The sequence below is a fragment of the Heliangelus exortis genome, chromosome 16, assembly GCF_036169615.1.
Source record: "Heliangelus exortis chromosome 16, bHelExo1.hap1, whole genome shotgun sequence".
Lineage (NCBI taxonomy): Eukaryota > Metazoa > Chordata > Aves > Apodiformes > Trochilidae > Heliangelus > Heliangelus exortis.
Window position 1 is genome coordinate 3,742,617 of NC_092437.1, and position 24,721 is coordinate 3,767,337.

General features: G+C 45.5%; 2 long non-coding RNA genes across 2 annotated transcripts in view; one reads left to right on the forward strand and one right to left on the reverse strand.

The window, feature by feature from the left end:
* The window catches only part of LOC139803640 (uncharacterized), a 235,479-nt gene that overhangs the window by 182,971 nt on the left and 27,787 nt on the right, over positions 1 to 24,721 (forward strand). The window contains exons 4-6 of the long non-coding RNA XR_011729083.1: positions 5,348 to 5,443; positions 17,469 to 17,582; positions 23,799 to 24,169. This is a non-coding gene — a long non-coding RNA (uncharacterized lncRNA). The remainder of the gene's footprint in view (positions 1 to 5,347; positions 5,444 to 17,468; positions 17,583 to 23,798; positions 24,170 to 24,721) is intronic.
* LOC139803641 (uncharacterized) overlaps positions 1 to 24,721 on the reverse strand; it is an 89,867-nt gene that overhangs the window by 17,538 nt on the left and 47,608 nt on the right. The window lies entirely within an intron of this gene.

The following is a 24,721-nucleotide window of genomic DNA, read 5'->3' on the forward strand; positions in this document are numbered from 1 at the left end:
TGGGATCCTTTCTTTGAGGCAAAATGACAAGCTAAAGGTTTTCTTAGCAAAAATCTCCTTGGAAAAACCTCTCCCCATCCATCTCATGCACCCCATCACCACTCCTGGTGGGGTAAGGTGTCCACCAGGTCTAGGCCAGAGAGACTGGAGTTATGGGAATGACTTTTGGCTCAATGACTTCATTCATTTGGCCTTAATTAAAATATTTCATCCAACTTGGAAAAAAAAAAAAAGTTTTACCTAGCCAGACATTTCTTAAACACCTCTATTATTACTACCAAGATTTTAAATGTTGTCTTGAGGGGGCAAAAAAAAAAAATTCTGAAACATTTTGGTTTGGAAGTGTGGAAATTAAACTTTTTTTTTTTGGTTTTTTTTTTTTGTCTCTTTCCCAGCCTGCCAAGATGCCATATTTACCACAGCACTAACAGTTGTCAGAGATTATCTGGCTGAGTCACAGCTTTTATGGGCTCCACTCTGGTACTAGAGACATGAAGCAGCTCCTCTGCAACCCAAGGTTTATGTTGGCATAAGCAAGATCAGAATTGGCCCTTCTGTTTACCATTTAGCTGAATCACCCCATCACAGACCAACTGGCATCTGTCACTCCATACTTTTAATGGTACATTGCACTGATGTTGTCTATTTTTTCCCCTCCCTAGCAGCCCTGTCACTCTGCTATGTGCTAATCTCTTCTTCCAAGCTTCTGTTGGATCTCTTAATGACACCACCACTGCAATTTAGTGGAGTTTTTATTAAAAAAAAAAAAAAAAATAAAGGCAAGAGAGAGGATTTGGGGAGCTGGAGGCAGAATCGGATCTGCCCTGTAGCTCAGGCTGCCAAATAAATGGACTTCATTTTTGGGGGGGAAAGTGCCTCCCAAGATGGGTTTTCTCCCAGGTTGTTGCTGGGGAGTGGAGGAGGTTCCCCTCCCACAGGCAGAACCAGGCTGAGTCTCTCCAGCACAGAGCATTGCAGAGAATTAATTAATTTTAAAATTACATTCTGTTCTTCATGCTAAGGCCCTGCTGCACTTCTGCATTTCTATGGCCAGTGGACCAGAAATCTTCACCCAGGGCTTGGTTTCCTTGGGGTGGTGACAGCATTTCAGTGTTTATTAACCCATGTGGTGACAAAGGACTCGTCGTCTGGCCCTGGCGAGCTCCTCTGCACAACATCTTGCACCCAGTTTGCATCCCCAGATGGGGAGGTGCTTTCCTAACATCTGCAAGATAAATCACGTGTTCTTTTTGTATTGCAAAAACCAAACAGGAAGAGCAGTGCCTTGGAAAAGACAGTTCAGCTGGGGGAGGAACTGCCCACCCAGGGCAATAAAAAATATTTCAATTATTGAATCTTATTTCCTGCCCTCGCAGAGGTGTGGGGGGTGTAGGAAGGAATTAAAACTACAACAATCACCAGGGAGTTTTTCTCCCTTTTTTCCACTTGTATACATTTAGAGTGTTCATGTCAGAATTGTAGCTTTTAAAAAATTACTTTTATTTTTGCTAATATCTACAAAGAATTCCAAAGTGTGATCATGTCCTTCCCCAAATTAACACTGAGCAGAGAATTTAGGGTGAACTATCACTGAGCTATTGCAGGAAGAGCCTGTGATTACCCCCCCTGGGGGTCCACACCTTTTTCTGCTGGCCAAGCTTTTTGTGCCTGCAAAACCCAAGTTAACACAGGCACCACTGGGATGAGGCCAAGTCCAGGATAAAAATTGTTTTAGTAGTTCAACCTCTGTCTGTGGGCACCATGCAGTCCACACAACTTGCAGAGGTCCATCTGGTAAGAAAAATAATAGTGTGGCATTGCAGAATAAGTGTCTGGGTCTGCATCTATTTCTCTGTCCTCCTTCTTTGTCAGGATTCCACGGTTTAATTTAAATACATCTTTCCCTTCTCTCCATATTTCAGGTTTATTACAGAGCAGGAAAAACCAAGAAGCTTTTTTTGTTCACTTCATACATCTCTTCCGACAAAGGCAGACAGCAGAACCCAGCACAGACTCCAGAGTGATTATTGTTACACATGATCTATGGAGCAGATAAATTACAGCTTGATTTTTTTATAAGGTATGTTGAGCCTGCAGGCTTCAGCAGCAACAAAAACAAAAACCAAACACAAAACCTTGGTTTAAGTAGTAATTTGAGGGGATCTGACAAACCTGACATGGAAGTCACAGAGCAAATAAATATGCACATCCATCATTTTGTAAAATAATGCCTTTGCTAGGCAGACCTCTGCTTGCTGCAGTCTGAAGAGTGAAATTTCTTTGTGGTTTTACAGCTCTCAGATCCTGCTTCAGGAAGAATTGAGTTAGTTAGAGTTGAAAGAAACATTTCTATGTACAAGCAAACCAGTGCTGTACAGTAAAATAGTGCAAATATATATCCGTGTGAGGGAACACTAAGTTGATTTGAGGACACATTATAATATTCCTGGAATGTTTAGAAGGGGTTTTTCTCCATGCTAAGGTTGCTGAGAGGGTTTTTTTTTTTCTTTTATTGTAAAATCATCTAGTTCCTAGGAATAAAACCACTGTGTGGTTATTGCAGGTGTAAAATCCTCCTTTTTACAAAATACAACAAAAGGTTTTTTCAGTCTCCTCTGAGCACAACAGTTTTGTTGGGGCACTGGAAAGAAATGACATCCGTGATCCTCACTTCAGGAATCAGCTTTGGGTACCTAATATTTTATTTTTTTTGGAGCTTGCCAATACTTGGCAGGTTGTGTGTGTTGCTGTCAGTGGCCTTTGTGGGAGATTTGCCCCTCAACCAGTCCTAACCCTGCAGGGACAGGGAAGGAATTGCAGTTCCAACTCTGCAAAGGGTGCCTGCTTGGAGGGGAGGCTGTGCTGGAAAGGATTTTATGTTCATCTGCTCCATCCAGCCTGGTTGGGAGGTCTGCAGGACACCCTAAATCAGTCTCAGAGCCTCATATCTTCCCCTCTTAACCACAAGGTCATCCTATGTACACAGCAAAGGCAGTGGTCAGGAAAATAAACTAAGTTTGACCTCTACAGACAGCTCTTGTGGTCTGATCCTGCAGTTTGAGGTCCAGAGGTATCTATAATCCTGTATTTTGGTCTGATCCTGCAGTTCTTGGTCAGGCAACCTTTCCTTCAGCCACTTGGATCATTGTATAGGTGAAGAGCCCATCATCTATTCCACTGCATCTTCCAAGTGATTTAAAAGCAAAAAGCCTCCTCACTACCCTGAGCATTGCAAAGCTAAAATAACTGTTTTGTGCTTCATCCATAAAATTGCCAGCTCTATTTTCATTCTGGAGTCATTACTCCAGGTGTTTGTCAAGGAAGATGTACAAAGCAGACAGAGCATGTTTAGCATTTCATCTCCCAGGCTGAGCTGGGGGAATGACAGGTTGAAAAATCTTGTTTGGACTCATGGACTGAAACCGTTTAATATAGAAGTCACTGGTGGTCTATAAATATGGAAACCTAATGTGCCAGATTTTTATAGAACCCTCATTCTGCAAGTCTTTTAAACACGTTAGTGCTGCTGAGGAGCTGCAAAACTCACCAATTTTTGCTTTGTGCTTCTACAGTTCTTCAGTGGGTGACCCTTCAGAAGCCCAAACTTCTGCATTTCAATGTGCACTTCAATTAACTGAGCCCCACAAAAGCCAACTGTGTTCATTTAGGGTAGGAATTACCCAATTTGCTCACATAATCTCAGCAATTACATGTTCATCTTGTTTAAATATCAGGCCTATGGTGTCATTTACGTAGTATCTGATCTTTTTACTTAACCTCAAAGATATTAATCTTTATTAAAGGGGATGAGAGGCAAAGAGGGGGAAGAGATGCTGGTGACAGATATTCTGACAGCTTGGAAAAGTCATTTATAAAGTGAACATCAGTAAACATTAGGGGTGACATATTGATATCAGCAGCAAGATAGGATGAAGTATTACACCTTAAATTGTGGCAACATTTTATTTTTTTTTTTTCCCAAGGTCGATTTTTTTATATTTTTTAAAGAGAAATTTACTCTTATGCCTCCTGCTTCCCCTATGGTAAAGGGACAGAAATTTGACTGAGATTTACTTAAAATGACAGCAATGCTCCATTTTGTCCAAGAAAGATGATTACTAAATGTCACATCTATCTGCTCTCATGTGGATCACTACTCTGACATGTTTGTGTCTTCAGCTTCATCGTGCTTTCCAACATGTTTTCTGGTGCTCTGAGGCAATTTGAAATCTTCATGGTGAAAACATGAGCTTGGCCAACAGCAGCTCATTCCAATCAAGAAATAATAAAGTTGGGATTTCTTTCCTCGCCCTCCCAAGGGTGTCAGGCCAGAAAGAGCCAGAAAAAGCCCTTACAGAACCAGGCCAAGAGCTTTTGCTTCTGGTCAGGCTGTGGGAAGGCCATGGCTGGTGGGTTTTTCTTGCCACCCCAGCTGAAGTCAGAGCTCCCCAGGAAAGAAAACCACTGGCACTTAAACAGAGAAAAGAACCTCGTGCAATTTGCTCTTTTTTTAAATTTGTTTTAGAAACCTGGTGGACTGGTGCAAAAAAAAAAAAAAAACAAAACCTGAAGCAGGGAAGAGATTGGGTTCTGCAGAACTGCCTTCTTTTTTTTCATCCCACTTTGCTCCATCTCCTGGAGGGGGGGATGCAAAACCCAGCTGGGTGCAGGGGAAGCAGCAGAGTCAGGAGCAGGAGCTCCTGCAGAGCAGAATCCATTTAAATTTGCTGTGCTGGGCCTCAGAAGGGACCTGAGGAAAGTGAAATGGAAAGCAAGGTAGAAGGCTTTTTGCACAAAATGGATCAGGAGTCATGAATAATTCATGGATTTCCACCTTCTTTGCCACTTTAGCTTGGCTTCCTCAGTATTTCTTGCCTTCCAGTCCAAAAGGGTGTTTGTGGACTGGTAAATCAGTTCCTGCATTTTTTGGAGACCACAGCAAGTTAAGAATTCAGGTGAATGCTGGAGATGTGAGCTCCCACCAGACTCAGCTTTCTCCAGGGATGCTGCTTTCCCAGAGGACCAGGCTCTGGGAACCTCTTGGCAAGGCCAAGCTCTCTTTTCCTTTGTCAGAAATCATTTCTGTCAGCCCTGTTCAAACAGAGGAGATGAGAATAAAAGCAAGGGCCTCAGTTCTGAATGCAGGGACCTAAGTCCATTTAATGAGAATTCATCATCTCCCTGTTGGTTTTAGCACTGGAGACTCAGCCAACCTGCACAGATGCACCAATATTTATGCATTTTGGGGTGGAAATGCTATGGCCAGAAAATATAGCAACAGGATTAATAGCTGTGCTATCTGCTACCTGATGGCAACTCCATAAAACTGAACGTTATTTCCTTGCAGCTCTTCCTGTAGGTGCCCAGTGTGCAGCTCCCAACTCACCCAGATCACTTTGATCCCAGAAAACCTTCAGGAGCCACAAAACCAGCTCCAAAAGAGGTGGGGTTTTTTGTTTGGTTTTTTTTTTAAGCTTGCAGTGGAAGATTAAAGCCATTCTAAATGAAAGTAGAGAATGCAACTGGGTACCAGATTCCTGAATAGGTGGCAGGTGTCAGCAGGAATTACAGCAGTGTCTTTAGGTGAGCCTTTGATATAGGCTGCTGGAGAGTTCAGTGAGATGGATGCAACCAGGAGAGAGTTTCCCAGCCTTGATTTGTTTTCCAGCTAAACTTAAGCTGATTAGAATGGATTTAAATTATCTGTGATTTTTTTTTTTTTTTGTCGTTAAAAGGACACATAAACGCTCATAAGATCACTGAGCTCTCCAGGAAAAAAAAAAAAAAAAAAGAGAAAGGAAGTTTAAAAAAAAAAAAGGAAAAAAAAGAAAACAATAGGAAAACTATGAAAGATTCATTTTAATGGAATCCAGGTTTAGCTGTTTCATATTTAATAATGTTTAATATTTCATTTACTACTGGGGACTCACCTTTTCAGAAGAAAGTAGGATTCGAGGCACTATCATGCATTAAGATTTTATCTCAGACTGTAGCAATATTGTAAAGGTTGGCACTGGAGCTGCAGAGAGCCTGGAAGCAGCAAGGTTACCTTCTCCTTTCCTACAGCCAAAATAGGAGCTGAAACCCCAGGAAGCAGTGGGGTAAAGCTGGGAATCCTAGCAACAGGCAGAGACAGAACTCTGCAGTTCTTCACGTCCTCCAAGTGTTGATGCCTTCTGGTGCATAATTTACAGGGAGCAAGAGAGACCTTAGAAAGGGCCTTGGTGCCATTGCATCCAGAAAAGGCACAGAAAATGTTTTTTTTCCAGTGGGATGGGTGAGTTATTGCAGTTTGGGGTGAAAAGAAAACAAAGCAACACTCCTGAGTTTCTACTCTTGTTGCTATTGCGTTTTCCTTCATCACAAGGAGCTACCTATTGCTAAGGTTTTTTTTACAGTTTTCTGGGCTTTTCATCTTTTTTTTAAGCCTTTCTCAGTGTTCATGTGGGCTTTGAGAGAAGGCTGAAAATTTGCACTCAAAAGTGGGAGCATAGGGCTCTGCAGGAAAAAGCCATAATTCTGTAGTCTGCAATGAAATCCTCAGCCTTAAAAACCATCACCTGAGTCCTGCAGAAAGGGAACCAAGCCCTGAGCACGTATTTCCTGGGAGGAGAGGTTCCTTTTAATATGCAGCAGGTCTTGTCTTGCCAATATTAAAGTAGCTTTTCTTCCTGAAGAGTCTGTCAATACAGTTTGACCTCTTTCTGGGGATATTCTTTACATCCTGAAGCTCTCAGATAATGCACAAGAGTCCCAGCACCATCCTAGGAAGGTGGTTTTCACAGAATCACAGACTGGGGGTTGGAAGGGACCTCAGAAAATAATAGAGTCCAACCCCAAACTGTTTTTTTTTTTTGTCAACTAACATCTCATTATCCTCCATGGAGTCTGGGACAAAGGGCAAGACAGGACCTCCATCCATCCTCCCTGGTCCCATCACCCTGCTCAGAAATGTACCATTTCCCAGCTGATGCCAGTTTGTTAGGTTTTGTCACCAGTTTTCCTACTGGGAGAAGCTTACAGACTCGTGGGACTTTTTCCTGGCTGTGACTGGTGAGGGGCAGTGAGCAGAGCTGGGATGGAGAGCATTTCCTTGGGCATCAGAGGCAGCTGCTGCTGCTAAAAGATTCATTCTGTAGGAAGTTGCACCAGTGGGCTGCTGGTTTGGACTGGACCAGCTGCTGGAAGGATGAAGCAGAGCCTCAGACAGAAGGTTGCAACAGAAGCAAAGGATTTGGCTCCCAGCTAACACCAAAGGCTCCTATGAGACTGGGGGGAATGTCCAAAATACACCCCAACACACCCCCCATCCTAGGGCTGCAAGCTGCAAGATTTTCTCCAAAGATTTCTTGCTAGGAAGGGGGGAAACTTTTTTTTTTCTTTGCTAGCAATTTCTGTTTCAGATCTCATTGAAGGGCTCTGGCATTTGCATAACTTCCCACAGAAACTGAATCAATGTTTGACATCATGGAACAGAATTGCAGGCGTGATTTAGCATTAGTAAGCCAGCAGTCATCAGCACACTGTCATTCCCCTCTACCTGACATCTTAATAAAATCAGCCCCATGCACACACATGTTCATCAGGCACAAAATCTTATGCTCAAGCCATGCCTGAGTTGTTTAACATGTTTGCACACACCAGCATCCAAAAGATACTGGCCCAATATGATCAATTTTCAGTGTTCTGAGTGCATTTCCCTTTGAGGTAAGAAGGGAATTTTAAGTCTTCTTAAATAATTGAAGATAGCACTGATACAATCAAAAGTCAAGCTCCCTAAGATGAAAATGTCTGGATGATGAATAAGTTAATGGAAGTAAAATCCCAGTCGTTTCTGATTAGGGGACCAGGAGAGTTTATCAGGAATGGGAATGTACAAGCCCACTCACAGGCTGACCTTGTAACGAATGAGAGCTGAAAAGCAATTAATTGAGAAATTATCAGGGAAAAGGGAAGTTGTATGGTTGGTTAGGTAAAGCAATATGTCAATGGGCCAGGGATTGATTTGGCTGAAATACCTCAAGGTCTCTGTTCTGATGATTCAGGACTTGAAGGAACTGGCCCGAGCCAAGCAATAAAAAGAAACCAGGGTCAGCAGAGGGAGTCATCAGTCAGCACAGCAGATCACTGCTCATGTTTTATTTAGCTGATAGTTAAGGGAAGTTATCAAACCAGAGTTATCAAACCCAACTTTTTTTTCTCTTGGGACAGAGAGAGGAAATAAACAGAGAGAAAAGGAATTCTATGATTCTGTGATTCTGTGAAATGCTCCGTTGTGCCAAGGCTAAAACACTGAGCTAGGAGCTGGCTCCTGGGAAGAGGATTTCCCAGGAATGTTTGGTGATGGGCAGGGACACTGCCCCTCTCCCTGCACAGCCCCTGGATCCCAGAAGCCACTTCTGCCCCATCTTCCCAGGGTTTTTCCTCCCTCCTTTTGCTTGCCAGCTGGCTTTGCAGCACACATGGGAGTACAGACAAACCTAGATGCAGTCATTCAGCCCCCACTGTGCTTTGGTTTGACAGCAGGCATCATTTTCTGCCTTGGCATTTTCTCCCTTCCTGCTGCCAGCAAACTGCACAGGACTTCTGCTCCCAGCTCCAGAAGACACCACGACCCCTCCCAGGCCACCAAAACATCAGTGACCTCCTGTCCCTTTGTGTCTTGGATCTTCTCCACACATCAGCCTCCCACATCCTGCCCAGTTGGGAAGCTCTTATTGAGACCAAGTCTTTGGCACGCTCAGATGAGCTGCAAAAGGTGGTTGGAAACACAGGTCCCCTGCTCCACAGGGTGCTTTGGGATCTGGATGTGGAACAACCTGAATGAGAACATAGTGCCCTGCAGCTCAGGAGAAAAGCAAAGCAAAAATTCTATGTAAAGTCTTCCTGAAAGATCAGTGGGTTGGGTAAGAATAGCTGTCTCTTTGCTTGTCGTGTGGCAAATCACTAAATAACTCCAAATGATGTGTCTGTCCCTCTGAAAACAGGAGAAAAACCCCACAGAACCAACCCCAGAACATGAGCAGGAACACCACAAACTGTTCCCTTCTGGGGATCAAGATCCTGAGATTCTGCTGGAAATTCGGGCTGGAGATTTGCTGGAAAACAACATTTAGCTTTTCCATCAGGAAAATATTTTAAGTTCTGAGGTTTTAGGGGCTTTTTTGGTTGGGTTTTTTTTTGGGGTTTGGATTTGTTTTTTTTTTTCCAGGAAGGCTTTCTAAATATTTCAGCTTTGCTACTGGCTCTTTTTGTCATTTCCTTGACAAAACCTAAATGACAGCCGCCTCGGCAGCTGAAAATAGGGACCTCACATTAACAGCAGAGCTACAGTGGGGCAAGAAATAAACCTGTGGCAGATAAATATAAAATGTCCAGTGATGCAGATAGAGAATTCATGTCAAGACTAAGGAGAGCTGCCTGGAGAGGACAAAATGAAGAAAGAAGAGAGCACACAGAGAAATTTGCACCTTTTTTGCCACAGCGGGGCTGAGTTGTGTTGGGCTCTGCTCTTTAAAGGTGGTTTTGGGGAGGGTGACTGAGCTGCCAAGGGACCTGGCTTGGTTATGGGTGTCTTGTGGAAGCAAACACAGCTGAGGGGGTTGAAGAAATGGAAGGAAACCAAATTTCTGCCCATGGGAAAGCAGTTTCCTTGCTGAGACTGGTCTGGGACTGCAGGGAATGGGCAGAGTCTGGGAGCATGGGAGTTAAAACCCTACTCATCAAAATCAGCACAAAGCTGTGATTTTAGCTTGGTAGAACTCAAGGTGTGACAAACAGAAGCAGCTCCAATATTCCACTGCAAATAAACATTGCTGCTGCAACCCCAGGGTTTTAGAAGGAATTTCCAGCAGCAACTGGGAGATAAAGGAGCAACTTTCTCCTTCTGTCTGTGGACACATAACACACATTTCTGGCACCCACAGTGTGTCACACTCTGGGCAATGCATTTTCCATTTATCCTGATCTGAAAGCTTTGAATTCAAGGAGCAGATTTCCCAAGTGAATTCATCAGGAGGAAAAATAACCACCCCACAAACCAGGAGTGGCTGGGCCAGCAGAACCATCCTGCAGGTAGCCGTGTGCTGAGTTTCAGGACTTAAGGGCCAGAAGAAAACATCAGTACCTTTCCAGCCTCTTGCAGTGAAATGAGAGAGAAAGAATAAATATGAAGTCCAAGCAGCAGAAGACAAGACTAAGTAACAGTGCCCAGTGAGGGGATCATCAAACAGAATATCTTTGGGATGGATCCATTATGGTCTTTCCTTTTTCCATGACTTTGGAAGCTCTCTGCGAACTCTTGGCTGTGTAAATCAGAAAAGTTGCCCTGGATTTGTCCTATTTTATGCCAGGATAGCATTCAGTCTGATGTTGGGACAAATGTCTGGACTTTCTAGTGTGATTTACCACCTGTGAGCATTTCCATGTAGGTGAATTCTACCCTTTTTTAAACCCACAGCCAGATTTTGTACTCCAGCATCCTTTCAAAGCCAGGCTCATGGCCACTGCTGCTACAAACAGTGGGTCACTCTGAGAAAGGAAAATGGGATTTTCCCACTCTTCTGCTTTTGTTTCCTTTTTGGGAATTTCATCATCCCTCCCCTCCTCCATCATCCAGGAGTTCACAAGGTGGTAGTGGAAGCGCTGGCACCTCCCAGCACTAAGCACATATTATCACCTTAGGATAATTTCAAAGCTAATTCCAAATGAATCCTCTTTGGAGAAGGTCCTTGGCCTGTCCTCTGCTCTGCAGCATGGGTGAGCTGCTCTCCTCCAAGCAGGGAGAAACCCCAAGAACTGCCAGCCCTAAAAGCAGAGAAATCCAAAAGATGACATTGCATTGGATGAGGCAGCTGGCTTGATCCTGTCACTGAGACATAATAATTTCATGCTGTTACAGTAAGAATCAGGAAACATCTGTAGATACATATAAAAATGCTGTCTGAAAGGGTCCTGTGATCCTCTGACTGCACACTTTCAAGTTGGTGGCATGATCTTGCAAATGTGGGTTTGTGCATTTGCAAGTTGTGCAGCTGCAGAATCCCTGAGACCAGTTCCTGGCATCTTTCTATATATATAATTTTAAAAAACTTAAATATACTGATCCCTAACCTTCTTTTGTATTCCAAATACCACTAGAAATCAGGCCAAAAAAAGCAAAGCAGAGGTACCCCAGGACAAACAGAGGATTCGTGGCTTTTGAAGCATCCTGCTTGGCAGGAGGTGTGCTGGGCTGTGCTCTGATCTCACAGCCCTGGGATGAAATTCTTACATTTGGCCTCTTTATTTTCTTTATTGTTTTCAGAGATGGTCAAAGCCTTGCAGTACAAAGGCTGCCATGGGTTAAGATTGTCACAGTGTGGGAGGGCAGGAGAATGCTCAGTCTGGAGCTGGATGCAGCTTCCATTCTGAATTAAATGAAGAAAATGAAGAAAGCCCATCAGGTGCATGGGACACAGCACCCCAGGAGCAGATGGGGTGTATTTGTGTACGTATGAGACAGCCCAGGAAGGGAAGGATGGTCAGGTACTGCTGACATGTATTTAGGACCCAAAAGACTTATGATATGTTCCTACCTCTCCCATAAATTTCTTACACAGGTTCAGCTGAGACATTCAGCTCCTCTTTTGCCTTCAAGTCTTGTGAATAATGGAATCATCATATTTTCATTCCTAGCATCTGGCAGAGCCCCAGGGAAAGGTGGAATGACAATCCCAGGCACCATGGAGTGGGAGTCCTGGTTTATTTGCCCCCCCCCATATTTGTAACAACAAATCAATTCCTATTTGCAGTTCTCTGAGAAGAAGGAAATCATTCCAGCAGGTAGGCTCTAGGTGTCAAGGGGGACCCTGATTTCCAAATATTGGGTGCTAAGCTCAAACAGGCTTAGTGAAATCTGTAAATCTCCCTTTTGGTCTTCTTGTTGTTGTTGCAAAGGGTTAACAGACACTGCAAAACATTTCTAGGATGAAGTGCTAAGATTTAGTGCACTGAATTAATTCTTAAATTAGAACAGGGGATTTGCACATGATTTCTAAGGGAAATTATCTTCTGGGTAAAATTAATACAGGAGATGTTTCAACATCTGGGATGGCATTATTATGAGCAATGATTACCCAGACATTGCCAAAAGAAAGAGATCACAGTAGACTCCTTCTTTTCCTAACCAAAATAAGCTACTCACCCTGAAGGAAGAAGACTATTTACAGAAACACAGGCTTATTTGGAAATGCAGAAGATGTAAATTCTATATGGGAAAAAAAAGAGAAAGAAAAAGCAAAAAAAAAAAGCTGCATCTTTGCTAATGGACAGCTGGGCAAGAGAACTCCAGTCATGGTGCCTTTTCTGGGCAGCTCCAGGCTCAGTCTGCCTCTCCTTGGAGTTCCTCATCAGAAAAAGGTGCTTAATGCAGTGCTACAGCTGCCCAGGTGTTTGGTGGTTGGAGGTTAAAGAGGAAACTCAGTGGCAGATGTGACCTGGAAAACCTCAACAAGAGATGGGTTGGTCCATCCACTCCCCACCCAGATCCCAGGGAATTCTCCATCACCCTCCAACCTTCCGAGGGCTGGGCTCACCCTGCCAAAAATCTAAATAGGGCAGAGAATAAAGCCAACCAAGACCTGCCGGAGTTGTCTTGTCAAAGCAATCACACACCAGGAGGGGCTTATAAATATTTATTTGGCTTCAGAGCATTTTGTTTTGTCAAGAAAAAAAAAAAAAAAAAAAAAGGGAAGAGTTTGAGTGGGAACAAGGCGAGCGGCGTCACGCCGGCCCCTCCGCTTTTCCGAGGCCAACCCAGCCATGTTTAATTTAAAAGGGCATAAATATAGGAGAAATGCCTCTTTCCTTTCATCTTAGCAGCTGGCTATTAAATTACATCACAAGTGCTACGTGTGGGACCAGGCAAGTGCATGGTTATTTCTGTCTTCTAAACCAGAGTGCAAGTCTCAAGGTAATTACTTAGGATCCAAGTGTAATTACCAACTGATCTGCAGGAACATACACAGTGGTGCCATCCATTGGAGGCAGCATTACAGCCTGATGATAACACAGCATCATTAACGTAGCTTAGCACTTCCAGACATGGCTCCAGGCCACAGTTTTCCTCGGGAAAGAGCCTGTGGTTGAGTGGCCAAGTCTGGAGATTCCATCAGAAGTCACCTGAGATCCTTCCCCCCCGCCCATCGCTGCTGCTTGCCCTGGTGTCTGGGATTAAATCCCTACAGACAATAGCAAATGTGACACCCCCCTCATGGGAAGTGACACCAGAACAGACTTTTTTCTAGGATATGCCACCTTCTTTTGGTATTTCTGTAACCTGCCTTTTATTTTTATTTTTTTTTTTTTTTTTTGGCAAAACGTTGAACCCTCCCCTGAGAAGAAGGATGCTGCTGAGTCCTGCTGCCACCCCTGGGCTCACTGCCTTTTTGTTTAGCTTTTTTTCTGGTTTATTCTGCTTTATTGTGAGAAGAAAGCAGATTTTGGAATATTTTCTCTTGAGCTCAAACCTCATCTGTCTCTTTTTGGAGGACAGCAGGTATAGGGATTTTCTTTTCTTTCTTCTTTCTTCTTTCTTTTTCCAAGGCTGCAAGTATCAGAGTAAACAACCCATTTATTCTGATGGTCTTGAAAGCTTTTTCTACACCTCCAAGAATGTCTGAGAAAAGCCTCAGAAAAAATGCTTTCTTTAGAAAAAAATGCTTTAAAAAAAAAGGTCCTCATTTACCACACCTTCCTAGCAACACAGGGCCCCAAAGACAATGCAATAGATCAACGATGTAAATTAAGATGTATTAATGAGAAGCAAAATACATTTATTTCTTTTTTAAACTTAGTGTTCTCAGGAAGCTTTAGTTGTGTCAGTTGTCAGTCATAATTACAAACAAAAGAAGAGATGACAAAACATAGCTTGATATAATTCCCCACAAGAAACAGGGGGACAGAAGATTATAGAAATAAGCAAGGAAACATCTCCCAGCTCCTGTGGGTAACAATTTATTCACACACAGCTCAGGTTCAGTGATGTTCAAGTGAGATTGACAGGGTAACCAACCCCTGAAGGAGCTTTTCCATTTGGGGCAGTCCTGCTAAACCATGCTTGATGCCTTGAATGAGCTCAGTTGCACAGAGCTCTCTTTTTCCCTGGTTTTGCTCGTGTGCTGCTTTTATCAGAGCAGCTCCACAGATGTCAGCCAGACACATTTTGGTTTCGGTGCCATCAGTGTAAATCACAACTGATCCAGTGAACTCAGAGCTCCCCACTTCCCAGTGATTTCTGTGACATCCCGAGTTTGGTGCCATGGTATTATGACAGCTTAAAGCCCCTCCATAAAAAAAACACAGGCAGGCTCAGCACTGTCCTGGAACACATCACAAAGCCTGTTTGTTATTGCAAAAGAAGACAGCATTTGCCTTGGCTGTGAGAAAGCAACACAGATCTTTAACAGCTAGGATTTCATCTCTACCATTTATCCAATGAGGTTTCCAATCCTCTTGCACAGATACCCTGCTGCTAACATAGCAGTCAAGATCAGAGCACTTAATCAATCATTCACTGAGGACAAATATGCATAATCTAAATTAGAACAAACGAAGGCATATTTTATATGACAGCCCTACTGATTCTTAAGAAAAAGCACTGGCAAGAAAATTGCATGAGAACAAAATTGTCTCGTGTTTATCCTTAATGTGGTGCATTTTCCTAAAAGCTTCTGTGGCACTAGGTAGCCTTGAACACACAGAGGCAAATTCTCCTCTCCCTGCTCTCACTGCCACATTTTCATTAATAAACTAGAATGGGATTTGGCCCCTCTGGCTCCGAAGCAAAAAGCTTGCTGCAGACCTCAGTATGATGTAGAGTCCTCCTTAAAAACCTTTCATATTTTATGATCACTGGTGATTCTCTTATGATCAGTGTTGGTTCAGGCTCTCATGAATCAAAAATCAGCTCGTGGCATGCATCCTAGAGTAACCTATTTGTCTGCAGGTAGCAAAAGGACACTTTGAAGAATAAAAACCCTTTGCCTTCAGAATGAAGCACAGGCTGCACAGGAGGCTGGAGCATGAACCAGCAGCTTAGACCTCCTCTTCGGGCTCAGCTCTGGGCATGCTGAGTGACCTTGTGTTCTCCCATTTCCCCCTGGGTGAGACATTATTTATCCATGATAATAAAACACAGGACTCTTCAGCTACAACTCATGGTTTTATCTATTGTGTTGACTTGCACGAGCTCCCTCAGAAAAAAAAAATGTTTAAAAAAATTTTTAAAAAGGCATTAACAGGAGGAAAAAACTGAGCAGCTTTAACTGAAGCCACAAAACTTTGATCAGAGGGTCAGGCCCTTGTTGCTCAGACTCTGCAGAGTGACATCTGCTCAGAGAAGCATCCCAGAGATGGCATTTGAGAGCAGCTGAAATCTGCTGCACAGCCCATGCTGGCCATTGGGTTTGGATACCCTTCAACAATGGGTACAAACCCAACAAGAAGTAGGAGGTCTTGAGCCCAACCAAGCCAAGCTCAGGGAAGCCAGAGCTGCCTCCTGAAAGGTCCTGAAAATATCAGTGCAAAGAGCCCTTTCCCACCCCTCTCTGCACAGTGGGCTTGGAATAGTCACTTGGTCTTAGTTGTGCTTCTCCAAGAGGACCAAACAAAAGTTCCCATATCCCCAGAACCTCCCATGGGGAGCAGGCTGCAGGTTGTTGCCAGGTTTGGGGACTTTTAAGTAAGGATTTCAGGCTCTGCATGGAAGCCAGGTCTGAGCTGGAGTGAGATGTGCATTTTCCTGAGCTTTCTAAGCAGCAGAACAGAGTCTCAGCTTCAAAGCTCAGAGCTGAATGGGAAGTTTCTTTATATGTAAGGACAAGACAGAGCCTTAATTTTGGTTGAGAGAGCCCCTTGCTTCTCTGAAGCCTCCTGGAGTCAACAATGCGGATTCCTTCCTGTTAGCCAAAAAATTAAAAATGCCCAAATCCTTCTTTTCTTTTGTCTCCTGTAAAGGAAAAAAAACCTCTGCCCCTTCCCATCCAAAGCTGGTATCTTGTTTAAAGTGCTGACTGCTTCCTTGTTTGCATCTGTTTCAGTCCAGCAGCTCCTGACAGCTCCAATCAAACGTCTCTGCCCAAACCTAGGATGGTCCAAGTGATGGGCATGGTTGAGGCTGGTGTGGAGGGGTTGGGGAGATGCAGTTAATGTCACATCTTGGAGTCACCAGCCTGATTTATTAGGTGCCACTGACAGCCTGGGGGGGTGGACGAGGCCAAAGTGACACCATCTCATCTCAAAAAATAATCCCCATGGCCTTCTCATCCCTGGGCCTTCACTTTATTGTCTTTCCTCCATTCCGTGGAACATTTCTGCAGGCTGGAGCCCAATGTCCAGAGCAGAAAGGAACCACTGCAGACCTGGGAGCAGTGCTCTCACTTTTCAGCATCCATACAATTTCCAAATATAACTTCAAATTCCATTTCAAACTTCGATGCTCGTTTCATCCTCCCTGCAAATCCCCACTAAAGCACCACGATGCGTGGCCTGGCTTATTTTTTTTAATTTTTTTTTAACTTAGCTTTATGGTGTTTTTTTTTAACTTCTCCAATTTGGACTCAGTCCCTTGAACTGGAAGCTGCTGGGTGAAGGACATGAGGATGGACTGGAGCATCTAAATGAAGGCCCCCAAATGTGAGCATTTTTCCCTTAACCTTCCCTCACCATTGGGAACAATAATTCCTCACAGGGCTGTTGCACAGCTTGATTCATTAAGGCTTATGAAGTGCTTTTAGCTCCAGCACTGCAAGGCTGTGTGCAAGTTATTTTGGATTGTTCAGGTGTTAGGAGAAGAGGCACTGCAGAAGGAATACAAATAAATCAAGAAGAGAAACTGCCCCTTTCCTCCATCCAGCCCCTGCCCCCCACTGTTCTCCATCACTGTTGGTGTCAAACAGTTAATTTACAAGCCCAGCACTTTATAAAGCCCCTGGAGCACCAATTGTCCCTTTCTCATGGAACAGCAGCTCCTCAAAAAAGCCAGCTGAGTCTCCAGGGGTCACCTCACTCCTGCCCTTCCCAAGGCAACTCCAGCCCTTATCCAGAGCTGCCTGGATGTTTATTTTCGGACAAATCAGACCCAGCACCACCCCCTTCCAGCATGATGCTGATAAATAAACCCGGGGCCAGGGTGGCTGCTGTGGGGCTCAGGACTGTGCCCTGTGCCTGGCCCAGGCATCATTCAGTTGGTGAAGGTGACCTAGATGGTCACCAACCCATCACCCACAAGGACAACATCCCAAGCACCACAGGAGAGTCACACAGGGACAGGGGGATGCTGAGCCTGGCGGGACAAACCAGGAGAGCAGTAAATAGGTAAAGAAAGAAGCTCGTGGCTGGGGAAGGTAAAGGCAGTGGATCTCTCATCTCTCACATGGCTTTTTTTTTTTTTTTTTCCTCCCTCTCTCCTTCTCCCTCCCCTCCTCCAGTCTGTTGCACGGGAGCTGTCGGCCATGCTGTTCCAGTTCAGGGGCTCCTGGAACAGAAAAGATCAGCTGTTGGAGAACCCATGGAAAGCCCTGGGGGAGAGCCATGGCCGCAAGGTAATCAGCAGGCAAAGTTATTACCATTATGCTGCTAATTAATTCCCAGCTCATTACGTTTCCTGTGGCTAATTTGTACTCGCCGCTGATTTGATTAAACTCATCTCTATGCTAATAAATGTGTTTTCCATTTGTTTTAGCGACTGGAGGAAGAGAGCCCCGGTATTTACATATTTTGACGTTTATCAAATAAAACGCGGCGCCTGAATTAATTCTGCTCTGATTTATAAGTGGGAAAGGGGGGAGGGGGGGGGAGGAAGGGGGTGCTGAGGGTCAGGCGTACATCGTGTGTGCTGCGGGGAGGGGGCTGCAGGGCTGGAGGATGCTCTGGGGGATTTATCCCCCCCCAGGTCCCATCCTTGCCCGGCTAACAGCTCCTGGAAGGTCCGTGCCACCTTGCCAGCTGCTCCCCTGCTGTTTATTCCTTTCCCAGCTAAGTTTTGAGGGCTGCAGTGTGCAGGGACATGGTGTGGATCACCCAACTCACCCCTTCAGGTGGGTTTTCCTTTGTCTTTCAGAAGTTGCTCTAAAGGAAGATCAGATTGGTGCTGCAGCACCTGATGAGGAGCAGTGACTTTGTTTCCCTTTGGCAGGACTGGCCCCTGGATTGGATTTCTGATCAGAGAGGGAGGCATAGACCTGTACAGAAATACCTAGATTTTAACCATGTGTTTTACCCTCTCTCCTCCTGGTAAAAGCTCTGTCTGGCCCTCAAACAGCTGCCTTTTAAACCCAAGAGCAAATCTTCAGGGCAGCTCTCCAGCAAGTGAAACTCCATCTGAAGCAGCCTCCTTGTTTCCTGCAGTGGAGCTGCTGCAGCATCAGCCTCCTCCTCCTCCTCATTTGGGGCAAATTCTCATACAAAAATACTCTAAGAATGGAAGTCAGCAGGATTGGTGTTTTTAGGTCACTTCAGGGTTTGTGAAACCCAGCTTCTCCTTTTTCCTAGGAAAACTGGCACTTGTCACCAAGCACATCCCCTGTCTCTGCGTGTGCATCCTGTTGTGCTGGAGAGCTGGGGACATCTCAGGGACATGGTCTGGCAGTGGAACTAGGTTAGTAGAGTTAGGTTAAAAGTTAGACTGGGTGATCTTCCAGCTCTTTTCCAACCTGACTGATTCTATGATTGTGTAGCACAATTCTATGATTCTATGATTGTGTAGAGGATGGAGGCCAGAACCTCTGCACACAGCATGGCAGAGGGAGGGTTGGGATGGTGGCAAGGCAGGGAAATGCCCTCCTTCTGGGGCTGGAAAAGGTTTGCTGGCTCAGCAAAGAGACCAGGGCAGGTCTGACCCATTCCAGTTCTCCCCCCTAGTTTTGTTAGGAAGTTTGGCTCAAACCAAGAGGGATTTTTTTTTTTCCCATCTGCATGCTTATTTTTGGCTGGTTTCTCTGGTTGCTCTCCCAGGTTTTCCACCTTTGCAGACCACACCATCAGCCCTGGGGCAGCCCCCAGCTTTTACTCACACTCCCAGCAAGTTTCCCAGCAAAGAGGAGCCCTAATGCTGCCACTTCTCACTCCAACACGAAGACAACTTCCACCGAGGCTGCTTGGCCCCGGGCAATCTGGAACAGCTTGATTGCTTAAGTAACAATTAACAGCTTTGTCTTTGGGGAGAGCTTCTGGTGCATCTTGCACAGCCCTGGCTCCACTCTCCCACAGTGTTACCCAAGCTGTGGACATCTCCCAGCTCTTTCCCACTCCTCATCCTTCCACCTGGAAGGATGCTGCTGGGCTGCCCCACGCTGCTGAACCCACCCCAGGCTGAGCTGTGCTGATGCTTCCACTCCTCTTGCACTTGTTTGGAGGCTTCAGAGCAATCCTTGTGCCCAGGACAGGTAGGGTAAAGGTGTCAGATCCACCTCTACTCCCAAGCCCTGGGTTGTTTTTAAACCAGCTTCTCTTTGGGGACCTGGCAGAGCCCATCTGGAATGACTTCATGGTTCCTGAGGGATGATGCCTGAGCCTCATCAGCCCCTTGGTTGCACATCCCAATCCCCAGGATTGTCTCAGTATCACCAGAACAACCAGCTCAGCCACGCAGTGCTGCAGTTGATGGACTTTTCCTATAAAAGGTTTTAAAGCTTTGCAAAACTGGGAAGTATTACTGAGAGAAAAAAATAAAAAATAAAAAAAGACTTATCCACATTAACAGCCTTTGCTTTTCCTAGCAAAGGTGGGACAATAGCCACACGCTGCATGGTAGCAGTGTCACAAAGAACAGACCCAAAAGGCTTCAGCTCAGGACAAATAAAAGTAACATTGATTCTTTTTTATTTTTCTTTCTTTTTTTTTTTTTTTTTTTTCCAGCTGGTATCAATACATTAAACAGCCACGCTGGAAAAGTGAAATTGATTCAAGGCCTTCAGTGCTCCCTGCCAAAAAAGCCTCCTGCAAGGATCTATTCTGTATTGAATTACAGTCTGGAAAAGTTCAATAGGTTATTGTACAAACAGAGAGCAAAAGCCCATCAACAATGGAGCCAAAGTGATTGTGTGGCTCCTTTGTGTTTGCCAGCCCCGCGCCCCTCTCAAGCTCGGATGTTAAATCAGTTTAATTAAAATGGTGGGCTTCAAATGCTTCACATTTTTTTGAGGCCCATCCCTGTGTAGAGACATGTAGGCTGATGCTGAAAGCTGCCTCCCTCTGCTGACAGCCCCCCCATCCTTTTCTTGGTCCCTAAATTCCAGCGGGCTTTCCCAGCCACGGAGCACTTTGGACAGCACCAAAAGCACTCGGGCCTCAGCTGCATCCAAACTGCCCCATCCTTCCTGCAGCCTGTCCTGTGAGGAGAGGTGGCCCCAGGGTTGGTGATGTCTCCATTTAGCAGAAGGCATTGGTGACACGTGGCACCTGCAAGCTGGGGACACGCATCGGGTGGGTACCCGAGGTGTGCGCACCTCTGGGGCAGCCCCTGTGTCAGTGTCAGTGATGTGGCTGTGGGACCTTCTAGCCCTGGTGTCCCCCCAGAAGTGACTGAGGGGTCCCCAGGGAGCAGCAGAAGGCTGAGGTGTCCCAGCTGGGGCAGCAGATTTGTCACAGGTCCCACTCGAGGGTCTCCCCTCACGGCGCCGTGCGGCATCGCCGTTCTAAACCCCCCTCTCCATCCCTAATTAAGATTCAAATTGAGTATAGAAATCATGTGTAAGTAAGATGCTAATTATTAAAGTCGTTGATCTCCCAGACAATAAAGCAGCCTGGCTTCTCTGGCCTGCCCATGTTTTAAGGTAGCTCAGAGCCCTCCTGGTCTTAACAGCTGGGGAGAGCTGGATGCTGCACTGGATACGTCTGTGAGTTTTAAGGGGAGGAGAAGTCCCCATCTTGCTTTGAACAAAATCTCTTCATGACATCCTGGCCACACATCTGGCCCTCTTGATAACTCAGCTCTCAATAATGACATGCATTAAACCTCTTTCCCCCCCTCCCAGGACACCTGCCCCATGCCCTTGTCCCTGCTGCACCACTGCATTTATTTATTTTCTCACTAGAGAAATAGGGTTTTACTCCTCTGTGGACACCCAGTTGGCTTCTCATGCTGATTCGCCAGCTCAGGGCCACCCAGGAGGAGGAGGCCAGTGTTTCCTGGGGGGGATGGAAGTCTTTTGGGGTACATGATCCCCAGAAAAAGCCATACAGCAAAACCACCAAGCAGGATGGGTGGGGATTTCATCCCCTTGTCCCCATACTACGCAACCTTTGTGTCTGAACATCCCTCCTAGGATTATTGGGGCTGGGGGAAAAGGTGAATGTAGTTTGAAACAAATCGATGAAAGAGTGGCTGAAAATTTACAGAAATATGACATTTTAGGGCAAGCAGAGCACAAGCAGCACGGGTCAGGCTGCAGGGTGGGGGGCAACGCTGCAAACTGGGAGGGTGAAGGTGGCCACAGCAAGGGCAGGCCCAGGAAAAAGCAAAACCTGGGGCTGCAGAAGAGGGGGATGCTAGCCTGGAAACACAAAGTGCAGTACCACACTGCACCAAAACGCTGGAATTAACATCAAAGCAATCCTGGAGTAAATGAGATTACAGTATGCATGTTAATGAGGCAGCCAAGCTAATCAGCAAGGACGCCTCGCCAGGAGGGCTGCTCTGCCAACTTGGGATTTTTGTTGTCAGGCTGGACTGGGCTTCCATTTGGAGTGAAGATTTTGTTTGGTTTAAAAACCATCAGGCTTTTTGTGGGGTTTCTGGCAATCTCCTCTTTGATTTGATTTCTTCAAGTAGATGTCTGGGCCTCCGGGGTACAGAGAAGAACTTGGAAATGGGATTGAAGTGGTCCCCAGAGCCAAACTGAAAACCACTCCAAAGCCAAGGAGTGGGTGAAAGTTGCCCAAAAATGTATTTTACTCTATTTTAAAACCTCATTATTCTTAAGCCAATCTCACCAGCTTGCAGAGAGCCAAGTACATGGCTTTTGCACAGTGTATTTGTGTGTTAAGCTTTCCTAAGAAACACGAAGCCACTCAAGACGTGAGGGGTCCAGCTCTACTCACCCTTGTTACAGTTTGTTTTTTTTTTTCCATGTGTCACAATGCTGGTGTTGTCAGAGTTGTACTTCACCACTGAGCTCCAAAACTGGAGCTTTTCAAAGTCAAGAGCCCTAAAAAAAAAGCACTTGTTTGGGAATCGTGTGGCTTCAGGCAAAAAGATGTAAAAAGGGGCAGCCCCTCCCCAGAGGGGTTTAGCTGGGCTGGGGAAAAGGCTGGCAGGAAGGTGAGGGTAAGAAGGGCATGTGAAGAAGGAAAGGATTGAGATAAGGAAAGGCAGATAAGCTGCTCAGGAGAATTAAAAGGGCAGAACCCACAGCAAAGGAGAGGTGTGAGCCATATCTCTGCTACCACCGGGCTGCCTGAAACCTGGGATGTTCCCAGAGGCCAGGGAGCACATTCATCTTGGTCAAGGAAGCTTTGAAGCAGGGTCAGGAAAAGGGAAACCTTTCTGGAGCTTTTCATCTGTCTCTGTAGCAAACTTAGCCCTTGGGAGCAGAGGAAGGAGGTGAACAACCACTCCAAGGGATGGGGATGCTGCAGTGTGTGCCCTGAAGGTGCCAACCTCCCCGGGGAATCAGCCCCAGGCTCCTCGTGGTCCCTCTCAGACCCTTTTTATGGAAAATGCCATCCTCATCGACTCCCTTGGCAAGGAAACAAGGCTTGATCTGGTCTGTTTTTCAAACAGCTTTTCTTCTTGATGGGAGAAATTGGCTTAAGTGGGTCTTTCCCTTTTCTCAAGCAAGGCTGCGATCCATTTCTGCTGCCTGCTCGTTTCACTGATTTGCAGAATTTGTGACTACACCAGAATTTGAGTCATTTGAGTGTTTATAGAGGAGGACAAGGACGTTTTTTTGTTTAAGCTTGCCATGCAAACGTGGCTCTTCTGCAGGTGCCTCTGAGTTAAGGCACAAGGGTGGGTGCCAGGAGAGCTGATACTCAGTTCCCAGCTCTTGTCCATCTCTTTTCTTTGCTTCAGAGAGGGCTCAGCTTCCCCGAAATCCTTCCTGCCTTCCTGGTGCTGGAGGAATGGGCTCCCAGAGCTGCTTTTCACCTGCTGCAGCTACCAAGTGAACAGCTCTGGGCTCAGAGGAGCAGAGGGGAAAGCAGACAGGGCCCTGGGAAGGTGCAGCTGGTACCTCCCTTCTGCTGCACATTTCCATGGCTGGGAAAAGAAGCTGTTCAGTAGTGCTTTCCATGCCAGGGAAATCATTAACAAATTAATCATTTACTAATTAAACGGCATGATACCCATGTAAAGGGAATGTGATTATCCTCTTTTGGAAGGCAGGAAACTAAATGGAGTTGCTGATTTTAGACCCAAGTTGCCCTCCTTGCAAACCCTGAAGCTTTCGCTCCGTGGACCAAGCAGCTTCTTCAGAGCACCCATCTCTGCACATCACTGGGAGAAATCACCCCAGTTTGCACCAATATTGCTGCCTGACAGCTGTTCCCAGGCTTCATTTGGGAAGGGTTGTAGGCTTGGTTGTTTTTCTGCACATCCTTTTGATGCAGTGTGGATGCTGGAAGGGTGGAAGGAGCCAAGGAGATGCAGCTGCACCCTCGCAGGGCATCACGGAGGCTTCCTGGGTGCATGCACACCCTTCTCCACCCTTCCAGGTCCATCAAAGTCTGCCAAAATTATCTGCAGAGTCAGGAGAAGTGAGAGCAAAATGAGAGCCAAAGTCTGATCTGATTCTTTTCTCTCTTCTGGTTTTATTTAGAGCATGCACGTGAGACTGAACCTCTGGCAGCAGGCTGGAGAGGTGAAACTTCATCTGCAGCACCTGAGCAAGAATTTATTTTAAAAGTGAGAAGGAGCAAAATTCAGTGAAGACCATGGAGGTGCCTTCTTCACTGCATGTTTGAAGCCAACCTTTGGGATGCAAGAAAAATAAATCTATAACCAAAATGCCAAGTTTTTGCATCACAGGAATTTTTGCCTCTCCTGCCACCCCTTCCACGGTGCCTTCCAGTGAAATGCTCAGAGACAGCAGCAACTCTGCAGAACCAAAGGCAAAATGCAGCCCTTTTTGGTGTGATTTGGAGGTGCCCAGCACAAGATGTCTGGAGGAGTCACAGATGTTTGCTTTTGGTAAGTGCAGCTCATGATTATTTCCTCCTCTGGAGTTGTAGTGCAATGAAAACTCATTCCCTACGGCCTTGCCCAATAACTTTTGGAACAATAGATTTCCCAGTTTTCTTTACTTTGTGTTATGGTCTCAGATACTCAATCAATCATGGATGTCAGACAGTGAAGGGGTCCTGGTGCTGCAGAGGGGAAAGCACAGGGGACTTTGCTGTGCAGTTGTTTGCTTTGTGGTGTATACACAGAATAAGAGTTCATTCAGGAGCACCTAGAACTAAAAAAACACTGAGATTGGCAGTGTAGAGATATAATGGTCTGAAAACTAAAGCCTTGCTGACTCCAGGAAAGTAAGAGACATCTTAAGATTGTTCCTTTCTCCATGATAACTCAATACAAATAAGCAGAAGAAAGGGGATAGGAATGGAGTAAATTCTCAGTTTAGGAAGGATATCAAGATGCTGGAGCAGGTCCAAAGGAAGCAACTGGGCTGGGGAAGGGATCCAGCACAGATCCTATGAGGAGAGGCTGAGGGAGCTGGGGGTGTTGAGGCTGGAGAAG